The sequence below is a fragment of the Myxocyprinus asiaticus genome, chromosome 28 (genome assembly GCF_019703515.2).
Source record: "Myxocyprinus asiaticus isolate MX2 ecotype Aquarium Trade chromosome 28, UBuf_Myxa_2, whole genome shotgun sequence".
Taxonomy (NCBI): Eukaryota; Metazoa; Chordata; class Actinopteri; order Cypriniformes; family Catostomidae; genus Myxocyprinus; species Myxocyprinus asiaticus.
Genome location: NC_059371.1, coordinates 40,288,186 through 40,303,264, shown reverse-complemented (window position 1 = coordinate 40,303,264; position 15,079 = coordinate 40,288,186). Strand labels below are relative to the sequence as shown.

Below are 15,079 nucleotides of genomic sequence, written 5' to 3'. Positions count from 1 at the left end.
TGGGATGGCATGAGGGTGAGTAAATGATGAGACTTTTCATTTTTGAGTGAACTATCCCTTTAAAAGACAATTGAGCACTTCTAAAACAACAATAAAAACAACAAGGAACTTTTTAATGCAGACGTGTTATTTGTCTTCAAAATGTAAAACAACATTAAAGGAAGAAACATACCTGAGGGAATAAAATCATCATCATCTTCATCACTCTCTTGTTCCTCTGCTGTGGTTTCTCCTCTCATCTTCATCAGGTTTCTGCAGTCCAGCAGCTTCACTGAACACATCTTCACTGGTGTCTGCAGCATCTGCTGTTCATCATCATCTTCATCTCTCTGTTGTTCCTCTGTTGTGTTTTCATCTTTTATCTCCTCCTGCTTCACTTCAATCTTCACTGGTGTCTGCAGCATCTGCTGTTCATCATCATCTTCATCTCTCTGTTGTTCCTCTAAGGTGTGTTCTTCTTTTACCTCCTCCTGCTTCACTTCAATCTTCACTGGTGTCTGCAGCATCTGCTGTTCTCCAGCGTTACAGACAGAAGTCAGAGACTCTGTGGAGGTTTGATCACCCTGATTACTGTCACACACACTCTCCTGAGCATCAGTAGAACAGAGTAAAGTGAGCTGTGAGTCCTGTGTGTCTCTGGATCTCTGTTCAGAGAGTTTGTCCAGCAGCCGCTGTGGTGTGGACTGATCTCTGCCGCTCCACACTGAATCCTGACATTCTGTGGAGGTCCCATCAGTCACACACACTGAAGATTGACAGGAAACCTTTTCCAGCTCCTGACAAACACAACACAATCACATCTGTACCGTTCATCATCACAGAGTCACAGTCATATCACATCATTTGAAACGTACTTACAATCTCAACTTTAATTCGCTCTAAACAGGTGCAGGATGAATAGAGCTCTTTCTCCATCAGTTTTGTCTTCAATGACGTCACCTCTTTCTTCAGCTGAGAGATTTCTGTGATGAAATCATCAATATCCAGCATGGACAGATCAGTTCCTACTGATTTACAGCAGATCACATCCACCTGCTCTCTCATGATGAACATCTGAACACAAAAACATCATCATTATAATGGACTGACTTTAATCTCAATAAGATTATTATATGATTATACACAAGAACAGATCTTTAAAACAAAATAACTGTTTCTAAGATGGTTTAAATATAAATGTGTGCTTTGTGTTTGGTTTACCTTTAGTGAAGACAGGACTATTACCAGATGTTGTAACAGGTTATATACAATATATAACTGCCTTAACTGAACTCATTTAAAATCTGCTTCTTGATTTAACGAGCTCATATATCAGAAATTAAACATGATATTCTCACATTTCTGCTTGTTTCTCCTGAAACTGAATATTTTAAAGCGTCCATCGCCGATAATAAGCTTATTTTACGATTATTAAAATGCCAGAGAGATAAACTATCAAATAAAAATAAATCTCACATATGTCAAACACATTGAACACGTACCGTGAATTCTTCTTCTGATGTTTAATGTGGCGGTTGGCAAACCAGCTCTTGGTGCATTACCGCCACCAACTGGACAGCAGTGAAGCGCGCCAAAGGGGAACAAATAGATATTTATTCACTATATTTTATAAGTCACTATGTGTACAATACAAGTTACTTCAATTCTGTAATATAAACCTGTTACTCTGAGATATTTTAATAATGTGGTACATACTTTTCCTTGTACCGTTTTAAAAAGACTGTCTGTAAAACACTGTTTACATGGAGCAAACTCCACTGGCAGGAAATACATCAGTACATAACCAGAAATGAATCAACATTACTTTGTATTAATCAACAGCATGAATCTGTCCATAAATATTTCTATAAACAATTAAAGATGTTTTCTTGTGATTTGTGTTGACAGTAGTCAAGTGGGTTTTTTTATTGTTCCTCTATACAGCTTATATACATTGGAACAAAATGTTGTTACTCCAGGACCATGGTGCAACACAGAACAGTATCCAAGACTACATAAAGTGCAATACACAACAGAGTTCAGGACAATAAATACACAGAACATAGCAATAGATACATAGAACAATAAATACACAGAAATTAGCTATAGCCTGTAAACTATTTTGTAGTGTAGCAGCAGATGGATAGCATAATTATATGTATATGTGTATTTAGGTATAGCAAAAGTATAGCATAATTGAGTTCCATAATAATAAGTGACTGATGCAGCTTTGTAAAGTGCAGGTGTGCAATATGTTTGAGTCATACTGGGTTAGGTGTTTGACTAGGCCAGGTGAGCACTGGGAGGCACCAGGGTGTTGAGCAATCTGACTGCCTCAGGGAAGAAACTGTTGCGGAGTCTGCTGGTGGTGGCACAGATGCTTCTGTACCTTCTGCCAGATGGCAGAAGGGTGAAGAGTCCATGAGAGGGGTGAGAGGGGTCGTCTGCAATACTGGTGGCTTTGCAGAAGCAGCGATTGTTGTATGTGGTGTCGATGGTGGGTAGAGAGACTCCGATGATCTTTTCAGCTGTTCTCACAATTCGCTGTAGGGTCTTGAGTTCGGAGGCTATGCAGTTCCCGTACCACACGGTGAGACAGCTGGTCAGGACGATTTCTATCATCCCTCTGTAGAAGGCGGTGAGGATGGGAGGACAGAGTTTTACTCTCTTCAGCCTCCGCAGGAAGTGGAGGTGCTGCTGGGCCTTCTTGGCAAGGCAGGTGATGTTGAGAGTCCAGGAGAGGTCCACCGTCATATACACACCAAGAAACTTGTAGCTTTTGTCTCTCTCCACAGTTGATCCGTTGATGTGCAGTGGTGAGTGGTCTGCTTGTGTCCTCCTGAAGTCAACAATCATCTCTTTAATCTTATTAACATTAAGAGATAGATTGTCTCTACACCATTTTGTGAGCTGGTTCATCTCCTCTCTGTATGCTGTCTCATCATTGTTGCTGATGAGGCCCACAACTGTAGTGTCATCAGCAAACTTGAGGATGTGATTTGAACTGTACTTTGCAGCACAGTTATGAATCAGCAGGGTAAAGAGCAGTGGACTGTGTTCAGTGTGGTGGTGCTGTATTGAGGAGGATGCTGCAGTATGCAGGTATAGTGTGTGATCTTCACTGTTCTCTCATATACACCTATAATACTTTACATTTATATACTGACAGCTGACTTACTGCACTAGTTTCATTACACTCTGGATTAAATATTACATAAATCAAAATGTTTGTATTCTGAAGTGATTGATATTCTCATATCTCTCTCAGTGGATGTGACTCTGGATCCTGATACAGCTCATCCTAATCTCATCCTGTCTGATGATGGAAAACAAGTGACATGTGGAGACATTAAACAAAACCTCCCAGATAAACCAGAAAGATTTGAAGTGATTCAACTCAGGTAGATTTTATTTTGAGGTGTAGGTGAAGGGAAAGACCAACCCAATCTCATGAAATGTAGCACAAATTTGTACAACCCAACTCGTATGATTCCATAAGATTTAGCTAACTCGTGTGAATTTGTACAACTTCTCCATGAATCTGTGTTGAAAAGACTAAATGGTATTTAGGAGTGGTCAGAGAACCCATTAACAGAAAGGGACCGATCACACTGACTCCAGTGAATAGATTCTGGACTGTAGAATGAGAATATAAAGCCTGTGACAATCCTCCTGTCTCTCTCTCTCTGTGTGAGAGTGAAGCCACAGAAGGTTGGTGTATTTGTGGATTATGAGGAGGGTCTGGTCTCCTTTTATGATGATTTATGATGTGGAGTCCAGCTCTCATATCCACTCTTTCAGATATGAGACCTGACTCAGCGAAACTCCGCCTTTGATACTGACCCCAGTCAGTCTTATTTGGCCCAAGGGCAAAGATGCTTGGCCGTTAGCCCTGAGGAGGCACGATGAAGCCCCAGAAGTGACAGTGGTAATGCAAGTGGCAACTGTGTGTAAATGCAGTGGATGCATATCTGTGATTTCTACAGACAGCGCTTTTCCCAGACATCCACAGTAATAATTACTTTACAGTCAGTCATTTGTCAGGAAAACGAATCCCATCGAAAAAGGGCTTTACGTAATTGCACCATCTACTGTTGGATATGGTAGAAGCATTCAGTATGACCAGAGGTAAAGATTAAACATATGACCAAAAGTGACCAAAAGTGGGTAAATCAAAAGCAGAGGAAGGGAGTCCTGACCCATACACATATAAACACAAAAACAATATTTTTGAGAAAATAAAAATATAGAACTCATCAAACAAAGAGAGAAAAGGAGAAAAGAAAAATTCACAAAGGTTCCAATTTACAATTTCAACCAGTTACAGAAATACTCAAACCATCCCATCTGGCACCAACAATCACATCATGCTCCAAATCAAAGTTATCACATTTTTTCCCCATTCTGATGGTTGATGTGAACATTAACTGAAGCTCCTGACCCGTATCTGCATGATTTTATGCACTGCACTGCTGCCTCACGATTGGCTGATTAGATAATCGCATGGATGTTTGTTGGTGCCAGACTGGTTGGTTTGAGTATTTCTGTAACTGCTGATCTCATGGGATTTTCACACACAACAGTCTCTAGAATTTACTCAGAATGGTGCCAAAAACTAAAACATCCAGTGAGTGGCAGTTCTGCGGATGGAAATGCCTTGTTGATGAGACAGGTCAACAGATAAAAGGGGACCTACACAATATTAGGCAGGTGGTTTTAATTTTGTGTCTGAGATATATATATATATATATTTTTAAGCAATATCACACAAGCAAGAGTGCGATATGGCCCTACATCAGCACTGCTGTTAGTGCCGTAGGTAATCACATCGGTGCTGATTTAGGGCCATATAGCATATAGGTGTGATATTGCTTATATACAACAGTGTGGCAGCGGGGGCGGGTTCAAGCATCTCTCCGGAGAGAAAGAAAGCAGTAAGGGCGCTTGCACCTGAGCTAGATTATGTCTAACACCTGTCTCAAATTACAGTGAGCACGGGGAGAGCGGCATAAAAGAGCCACACCACCAGCAGACAGAAGAGAGAGCCTGGGTCCCCAAAGTTGTTACTGTGAAGCTAATTATTATTGTGACGCTGAAAAGATTATTATTGTGAAACTGAGAATTTATTATTGTGAAGTTGAAGAATTTATTATTGTGAAGCTGAGATCAGTGTGGTCATTAAAAAAGCCTTACCTGTGAGTTGAGCAACCTGCCTCCCATGTCCTCCTTAACTACTGTCCCTACAAACATTTCAATGAACAAGTACATTTTTAAAAAATTAGGAAAAACTGAGTACGGTCATAAAAACGCATTTGTGCATGGAACTACTTTATTACAGATTCTGACAAACAGTAGCTCTTAACACATATGCACTGCTCTTACACTTTAGTTTAGAATGGCACGAACACAAGCAGAGTGATACACACAGTGAAGCGTCCGAGTGCTGATGGTATCAGACCATCAGTGCTCACGGAATGTCTCTCGTCCAATCAGATTCAAGGACCGGAACTAACTGTTGTGTGTGTATATATATATATATATATATATATATATACACACTATATTGCCAAAAGTATTCGCTCACCCATCCAAATAATTGAATTCAGGTGTTCCAATCACTTCCATGGCCACAGGTGTATAAAATGAAGCACCTAGGCATGCAGACTGCTTCTACAAACATTTGTGAAAGAATGGGCCGCTCTCAGGAGCTCAGTGAATTCCAGCGTGGTACTGTGATAGGATACCACCTGTGCAACAAGTCCAGTCGTGAAATTTCCTCGCTACTAAATATTCCACAGTCAACTGTCAGTGGTATTATAACAAAGTGGAAGCGATTGGGAATGACAGCAACTCAGCCACGAAGTGGTAGGCCACGTAAAATGACAGAGCGGGGTCAGCGGATGCTGAGGCGCATAGTGCGCAGAGGTCGCCAACTTTCTGCAGAGTCAATCGCTACAGACCTCCAAAGTTCATGTGGCCTTCAGATTAGCTCAAGAACAGTGCGTAGAGAGCTTCATGGAATGGGTTTCCATGGCCGAGCAGCTGCATCCAAGCCATACATCACCAAGTGCAATGCAAAGCATCAGATGCAGTGGTATAAAGCACGCCGCCACTGGACTCTAGAGCAGTGGAGACGCGTTCTCTGGAGTGACAAATCACGCTTCTCCATCTGGCAATCTGATGGACGAGTCTGGGTTTGGTGGTTGCCAGGAGAACGGTACTTGTCTGACTGCATTGTGCCAACTGTGAAGTTTGGTGGAGGGGGGATTATGGTGTGAGGTTGTTTTTCAGGAGCTGGGCTTGGCCCCTTAGTTCCAGTGAAAGGAACTCTGAATGCTTCAGCATACCAAGAGAGTTTGGACAATTCCATGCTCCCAACTTTGTGGGAACAGTTTGGGGATGGCCCCTTCCTGTTCCAACATGACTGCGCACCAGTGAACAAAGCAAGGTCCATAAAGACATAGATGAGCGAGTTTGGTGTGGAAGAACTTGACTGGACTGCACAGAGTCCTGACCTCAACCCGATAGAGCACCTTTGGGATGAATTAGAGCGAAGACTGCGAGCCAGGCCTTCTCGTCCAACATCAGTGTCTGACCTCACAAATGTGCTTCTGGAAGAATGGTCAAAAATTCCCATAAACACACTCCTAAACCTTGTGGAAAGCCTTCCCAGAAGAGTTGAAGCTGTTATAGCTGCAAAGGGTGGGCCGACGTCATATTAAACCCTATGGATTAAGAATGGGATGTCACTTAAGTTCATATGCGTCTAAAGGCAGATGAGCGAATACTTTTGGCAATATAGTGTATATATACACATACACACAGTACTGTGCAAAAGTTTTAGGCACTTGTGAAAAATGTTGCATAGTGAGGATGTCCTCAAAAATAATGACATAAATAGTTTTCATTTATCATTTAATGTCATACAAAGTCAAGTAAACATAAAAAAGCTAAATCAATATTTGGTGTGACCACCTTTGCCTTTAAAACAGCACCAATTCTCCTAGGTACACCTGGACAGTTTTTCTTGGTTGATGGCAGATAGGATGTTCCAAGCTTCTTGGAGAATTCGCCACAGTTCTTCTATCTTTTTAGGCTGTCTCAATTGCTTTTGTCTCTTTATGTAAACTCAGACTGACACGATGTTCAGTGGGGGGCTCTGTGGGGGCCATGACATCTGTTGCAGGGCTCCCTGTTCTTCTATTCTAATCTTTTCTATTTGCAAAAGTAATGTTTGGGAGTCTAACATTATATTTTCTATTGAACCACTACAGCTGAAGATATAAATAACCATCTTAAGACAAATACTTTTGTGAAACATCTTATGTGCCTAAAACTTTTGCACAGTACTGTATATATACACACACACACACTGGCGGCCAAAAGTTTGGAATGATGTAGATTTTGCTCTTATGGAAAGAAATTGATACTTTTATTCTCCAAAGTGGCATTCAACTGATCACAATGTATGATCATTATTTCAATTAATAATGTGAAAAATTACTATTACAATTTGAAAAACACTTTTCAGAACTTCTTAAACTACTTCAAAGTGTTCTCATCAAAAATCCTCCACGTGCAGCAATGACAGCTTTGCAGATCCTTGGCATTCTAGCTGTCAGTTTGTCCAGATACTCAGGTGACATTTCATCCCACACTTCCTGTCTTGTCGGGCACTTCTCACGCAACTTACAGTCTAGCTGATCCCACAAAAGCTCAATGGGGTTAAGATCCATAACACTCTTTTCCAATGATCTGTTGTCCAATGTCTGTGTTTCTTTGCCCACTCTAACCTTTTCTTTTTGTTTTTCTGTTTCAAAAGTGGCTTTTTCTTTGCAATTCTTCCATAAGGCCTGCACCCCTGAGTCTTCTCTTTACTGTTGTACATGAAACTGGGGTTGAGCAGGTAGAATTCAATGAAGCTGTCAGCTGAGGACATGTGAGGCATCTATTTCTCAAACTAGAGACTCTGATGTACTGATCTCTGCCTTATATTGGACAGTCTTAGCAGTTTCTGCGATTTGGCTCTCCTTGTTGATTTTATTTTCGTATTATTTATCTGATGGCAAAAAAATCTACATCCATATTGAAAGACGCGCAGGAGGCATTAGATTGGTCATCAATCACAGACATTTGCGTTCAGACAGGATTAGACATCTCAGAGGACCCTTGAGTTAGCTGAAAAACAGTAGGTAGTTAGCTAAACTTTTTTTTACAGAGATTGTATGAGAAAAACAGCACTGTTAACCTGAATAAGTTAGCAGAACTCAACAAATTTGAGGCAATCAGTAAAATATTTTGTTTTAGTTAATAAACTCCCAAATTTAAGTTAAGAGAACTTTCAGACTTTAATTTTGCACTACACATTAATGTTAATTGCACCTAACTTTAAATACTGAGTAACATAACACAAACATTTTGATGGCACTTAACTTTAAATGTAACTATGGCTGAATTTAAAAATGAACATCTAATCTAAATGTAATTACTTCAAGTAATGAAAGCCTAGCTAGCACTTGCTTGAATTAGCTAGTACAGTGACTGCTAGCATGCTGAATGCATGCTAATTGGTAAGACTGTGCTTCAGTTAGCATAACAATTGCTCAATGAGTAAAGCAAAATAAAACATTCTTCACTTGTACTTGTCCTCAACCTAAGCTCAAGCTCCACTATTCACCGTAATGGTAACCCTCAAAACTCCAAAATAACAGAAACTCTTCTAAATAGCACAAAACACTAAACACTAACAAGTCTCCTCTTTACATTCATCTTGCACAGACACATTATATAACACCTAATTTTAACATTTATTCTCCCTGTCAAGTGATATGCAAAGCATGCTGGAAAATAGAAATCCGATTTCAGTTAAATTTTAATTCCTGTAAATTTAAAAGAGACAAGTTCATCAAACTCAAAACAATAAAACAATTCGGTTTACTTAAAAGGTGTCAGTTTCATGAACTCAAAACAAAGAGAAAGGTTGATAATGATAATTAAGGTTAATTTATTTGAACTAATTTGTATGATTAAATTTTTCGTACTCAAAACAATTCATTATTTTGAGCACTAGGGTTTATAGTGACCCCGTTTACATCTGATATTAAGATGCATCTCGAGTGATCCGATCACAGGTGGTCAGATGAGACAACACTTTTTACACCTGGTCGCTTAAATGCGTCTCCTGTGACCACTTGTGATCACATTGGGAGAAGGACTCTGTTTCATGACGACATACATCAATCACTATGTCACTGTGTTACTGCATGAAATTAAAGCACAACAAATTCAGAAAAGACAAAGATAAAAATAAAAAAATAATAAAAAAAAGTGCGCTATTTCCCCCAGAATCAACTGTAATTGAATCCAAGCACAAAAGCAAAACTGAGCAGAATTGACCGTTATTTTAAGTGTCCCTGCATGCTGATTTCAGATACACAGAAAAAGATCCGTGAAGTTCTCGTGTTTCTATATGTATCCGCTTTTTTAAATTTCCCGATCAAACGTTATTTCCTTTTAAACTGCTCGTAACTGACAAAGTCTTGTTTTAGCACACAGTTGATTTTTATTTTCTTTATATATGCTTCCTTTGGCCCATATTTGTCAAAAACACAACATATCCTACCACTATTATGCTGATGATAGTCAGCTTTATCTCCCTCTAAAGCCATGGGATAATTCTGCTTTACATTCACTTTTTCACTGTTTTAATGATATTAAAAAGTGGATGGCTACTAACTTTCAGCTTAACTAATCAAAAACTGAAGTGGTAGTGTTTGGCCCCCCTGGCTCGACTAAACATATAATTAACCATCTAGGCCCCCTTGCCTCTAATTTACACAGTCAAGCAAGGAATCTTGGCATGACTTTCGATTCAGATTTAAAGTTTGATAAACATATAAATTCTGTGGTAAGAGGAAGCTTCTTCCAACTAAGGGCCATTGCTAAATTGAAACCTTTTCTGTATTTTAAGGAACTGCAGGTTGTTATACATGCTTTTATTTCTTCCAGACTGGATTACTTTAACTCACTGTACTATGGTATTTCTCATGCCTCACTGTCATGTCTGCAGTTAGTTCAAAGTGCTGCTGCTAGGCTTCTGACTGGAACTAGGAAGCATGCTAGTATATCACCTGTGTTGGCATCTCTTCATTGGCTCCCAGTTAAATTCAGAATTCAGTATAAGATTTTATTATTTGTTTTTAAGGATCTGCATGGCTTGGCACCTCCTCACACTGCAGAAGTCCTTCAGCAATATACTACTTCTAGACCTCTAAGGTCATCACAGAGTCTTCTTTTAATCATTCCTAAGTCTTGCCTAAAATCGAAAGGAGATCGTACCTTCTCTGTCTCGGCTCCTCGCCTTTGGAATAGTTTGCCTCTCCATATCAGATCCTGTACCACAGTTGATGTTGTTAAATCTAATTTGAAAACTCATCTCTTCTCTCTTGCTTTTGACTGTGTCTAGTGTGTATAACTACATTTATTTGTGTTGCTATAGTATTTATGTTCTCTGAATGTGCATGATTTGTTTATGTTTCCTTTATGTATAGCACTTTGGTCAACATTTGTTATTTTTAAATTGATTGATTGACATGCGAGGGGTGGTACTTCACTGCAGCCGGGATGCATATAGGACAGATTAACGTTTAAACCTCAAATGCGATGTGGTCACATGCGTTTTTGACCACATTCTTATGTGGTTTTTGTGATCCGATCACAAAAAATTGTAGACCCCGTTTAGACCTGTATTTAGCGCTGACCACACGTGATTGGATCACCAAAATCATATCTTAATACCAGGTGTAAACGGGGTCAGACAGACTTGTCAGATTCGGATGTGATTAAAATCACAAGGCATGTCTGTGAAACACGAATTTCCCAAACCTCCTCAAGGAAAACTTGTCCTGTCCGAATAGTGCTTTAGAGGATGCGGCTCTTTTGGGAGAAATTCCATCTTTGGGTTTATCTGAATTTCAAACTATTTACTCGATATCGCTGGACATGAAGTTGTTTTCTTCTCACTGTGACTACTTGGGCAAACATTTTTTACATGACTATATAGTCGACTTGCTGCACTGAAACCTTTCCCACATGAAGAGCAGTGGTATGGTTTCTCTCCAGTATGAATTCTCTGGTGTGTTTTCAGGTTTTCTAACTGAGTGAAACACTTTCCACAGTGTGAGCACTTGTAAGGTTTCTCTCCAGTATGAATTCTCTCGTGTGTTTTCAAGCTGTGTGACTGAGTGAAACTCTTTCCACAGTGTGAACACTTGAATGGTTTCTCTTCAGTATGAATTCTCTTGTGTGTTTTCAGGTTGTCTAACTGAGTGAAACCCTTTCCACAGTGTGAACACTTGAATGGTTTCTCTCCAGTATGAATTCTCTCATGTATTTTCAGTTGTTGTAACAGAGTGAAACTCTTTTCACAGTGTGAGCACTTGTACGGTTTCTCTCCAGTATGAATTCTCTTGTGTGTTTTCAGGTTTTCTAACTGAGTGAAACTCTTTCCACAGTGTGAGCACTTGAATGGTTTTTCTCCAGTATGAGTTCTCTCATGTGTTTTTAGATTTTCAATCTGAGTGAAACACTTTCCACAGTGTGAACACTTGAATGGTTTTTCACCAGTATGAATTCTCTCATGTGTTTTCAGGTGTTGTGACTGCTTAAAACTCTTTCCACACTGTGAGCACTTGTAAGGTTTATCTCCAGTATGAATTCTCTCGTGTGTTTTCAGGTTGTATGACTGAGTGAAACTCTTTTCACAGTGTGAGCACTTGTAAGGTTTCTCTCCAGTATGAATTCTCTCATGTGTTTTCAGTTGTTGTGACTTAGTGAAGCTCTTTTCACAGTGTGAACACTTGTATGGTTTTTCTCCAGTATGGATTCTCTCGTGTGTTTTCAGGTTCTGTAACTGAGTGAAACATTTTCCACAGTGTGAACACTTAAATGGTTCTTCTCCAGTATGAATTCTCTCATGTGTTTTCAGTTGTTGTGAATGAGAGAAACTCTTTTCACAGTGTGAGCACTTGTAAGGTTTTTCTCCAGTATGAATTCTTTGGTGTTGTTTCAAGTGGTTAGCTTTACTAAAGGTCTTCCCACATTCAAAGCACATATGAACTCCAGCACCAGTATGTATTTTCTGGTGCTCTTTAAAATATGACAGGCATGAAAAACTTTTTCCACAAAAAAAGCATTTGTAAGGCTTCTCATTTGTGTGAGTTTTCAAATGTTCTTTTAGGTACTGTACCAAAACAAATGTTTTACCGCACTTATCACATACAAATGGTCTTTCTCCAGAGTGACGGTGAAGATGACATGTGAGATTTTGTGTTTGAGCAAAACTTTTCCCACACTGATGGCACATGTAAGGCTTTTCTCCGGTATGAACTCTCATGTGTATATTAAGCTGGCTTTTATATGTGAAACTCTTTCCACATTGAGAGCAGGTTAAAGTATTTTTGGCTGCTCTTCTTTGAGGTTTTTTTGGTGAGAAATTCTTCTTAGTCTTTGAGCCACTCAAAGATTTTTCTCCAGTTGTTAAATCATGATGTTTCTGATCCTGAAGTTTCTTCTCCACTTCATTCAGGTCTTGAGGTTCATCTTGCACTTTCATCAGCTCTACAATGAACACAGTAATTTGACAAAAATCAATTAAAAAAGGAATATAAAAAGAAATCAAATTAAACCCCAATTTAATGTCAGAACACAACAAACATCCAGTATTTATTAGGGGTGGGAATTGCCTCCTGATTTGATGCAGATTCAATATTTATTAAGATTTTTAAAAAATTATTTTACATTTTTATATTAGCTGTGTCAACTAGTGTTCGATCGAAATTGTTTTTTTAATGGCCAATGCCGATATCCAGAGAGAAGGGTGGCCCGATAGGCTGATATAATGACGATATCTCACACATCTTAATATAATAAATAACATTTACATCAAATTGCTAAAAAAAAGATTACTTTTATTTAGTACTATATGTACTCAAAATTGCATTACATTTTCATGAGATAAAAAAAGACTGTGTTTTAAATAGTAGACAGCAGTTTGTTCAACTTTGTTTAGTAATTCCATTTTATTTGCACATTTAAAAATGTTAATATATTAGGAAGAGGGCAATAACAACAGTAATTAACAGTAACAGTATGTGCGCATTAGCAATCACATTTCCTCACAAAAGACAGAATCGAACTAATTGAACATACAGTGCACAATGAATACGACATTAACATTTATGTGGCACAATGAACACACACGTAAAGTGTTTCTACTTTGAAGTTGCTCTCAAGTGCTTGTGCGGAGCCTGCAAGCAGCAAGCTTTCTGTTTACACGGCCTGGATCACCAGCTTATAGTGTCAGTGACCGATATGCAACATTCATAAGTCACAGAAACTGAGCTGATCCAGACTAATAAAATACATGCTTCAGAGAAAGATATATGAGCTCTTCACTGGAATAAATTGCTGGATTTGCTCAAGTTTTGAGATTCGTGTTACATCATGTTACTGAGGAATTACTTCTGTTTAAAGTACTGTGGAGGTGGGGGCGTGGTCGAGCACCGATTTGTGAATGGAAAGCGAGATCGGGAGATTAGAGCGGTAAGAAGTCCCACCTGTGGGTATTATCTCTAACAGCTGTTTGTGTTTTGCAGTGAGAGCGGAGAGGGATAAAAAGGGGCAGTCCAGACCGAGAGGGGAAAGAACGACACATGAAGTTGGCTGTGTGCATGTGTGTGCCTGTGCTGAAAAGTCATTAGTGTGTGAAATAAAAACGTACGTGGATTGTTTAACCGGCTTCCCGGTTTATCCCGCTTTTTCCTTGTCAAGAGAGTTAAGAAAGTTTTTACACTGGTGCCAAAACCCAAGGAGGAGGAAGAATACACTGCTATGGTGTCCTCGTTGCTGGAAGTAGTCTTCAGAACCCTCGCCGGCATCCACCAAACCCAACACCAGGCCCTCATGGAGCTTCAGAAGGAGCAGCAACAACACTTTGAAATGCTCCTTCAGACCCAACAGGAGGACTGGCGGGTCCTGTGGAGATTGTTACCCCAGGAGGGGTGTCCGCCGCAACCCTGGCAGCAGCAAACCCCCACGTGAGGCTTGCTAAAATGGGGGTTCAGGATGACTTAGAGGCCTACCTGGAGCTGTTTGAGCACACGGCCAAAGCCCTAATATGGCTGCGGGTGCAATGGGCTGTTCACCTCCTGCCACTGCTGACCGGGGAAGCCCAGCTCGCAGCACAAAAGCTGCCGGTTGCCAACCTCCTGGACTACCCCCATATGAAGAAAGCCATCCTGCAACAGGTCGGCTGCAGTCCAAAACAGCACGGCCAGCAGTTCCGCTCCCTGACGCTGAGCGAGGTCGGCTGCCCATTCGCTTTTGCACAACAGCTCGATGACGCCTGCCGGCGGTGGGGGCTGGCTGTGGAGGAGAGCGGTGCCGATGACATCAACTTCGTGGTGCTGGAGCAGTTAGTCTCCAGGCTGCCGAAGGGGACGGCAGTGTGGGTCCAGTGCCACCGTCCAGCGTCGCTGGAAGAGGCGATCCAGTTGGCTGACGACCATCTAGTGGCATATCCAGGGGCCGGCGAGCCCTTTTCTCTCTCCCTCTTTCTCTCTCTCTCCCTCCCCTTCCTCTTATCTTGTTCCTGTTCCCCGGAAATGGGGAATTCCCCTAACCCTCTCCTCTCCTCCCCCACAGGCTGGTGAATCAGCTGCCCTGGTTGTGGGCATGAAGTCTGGGCTGGTCTGCTGGAGTTGCGGTGTTCCTGGGTATTTCCAGGACCGATGCCCCACGAGGGAGGTGGAGACATTGATACGGGTCCATGCACCACGGGATGCCCCCAATCGAGCAGGAGCATACCGGATACCTGTGCATATAAAGAGGGGTACATATCAAGCCTTGGTGGATTCTGGTTGTAATCAAACCTCCATTTACCAAAGCTTGATTCAATCCGAGGCTTTGGATACAGATAGGTGGGTGAAGGAGAGGTGTGTGCTAGGGTTGCAGATTTCGTTCATTTTCCTTAACCGATAGTTGAACACATTAACAATCAATAATCAGTTAATCATTAATAATTAATAAGATACAAAATGCA

At 40.6% G+C, this 15,079-nt stretch overlaps 2 protein-coding genes and 1 pseudogene across 3 annotated transcripts in view; all 3 read right to left on the bottom strand.

Moving 5' to 3' along the window:
* The window catches only part of LOC127418537 (zinc finger protein 91-like), a 275,803-nt gene that overhangs the window by 153,301 nt on the left and 107,423 nt on the right, over positions 1-15,079 (bottom strand). The gene's annotated exons all lie outside the window — the stretch shown is intronic.
* The window catches only part of LOC127418769 (zinc finger protein 883-like), a 121,957-nt gene that overhangs the window by 53,275 nt on the left and 53,603 nt on the right, over positions 1-15,079 (bottom strand). The window contains exon 1 of one of the 2 annotated variants that reach the window (XM_051659582.1): positions 1,201-1,224. The exons of the other annotated variant lie outside the window; for it this stretch is intronic. The gene's annotated coding sequence lies outside the window, so the exon portion shown is untranslated. Of the gene's footprint in view, positions 1-1,200; positions 1,225-15,079 lie in introns of those variants that run through there. 2 annotated transcript variants of the gene reach the window in all.
* The window catches only part of LOC127418854 (zinc finger protein 271-like), a 54,644-nt pseudogene that overhangs the window by 29,892 nt on the left and 9,673 nt on the right, over positions 1-15,079 (bottom strand).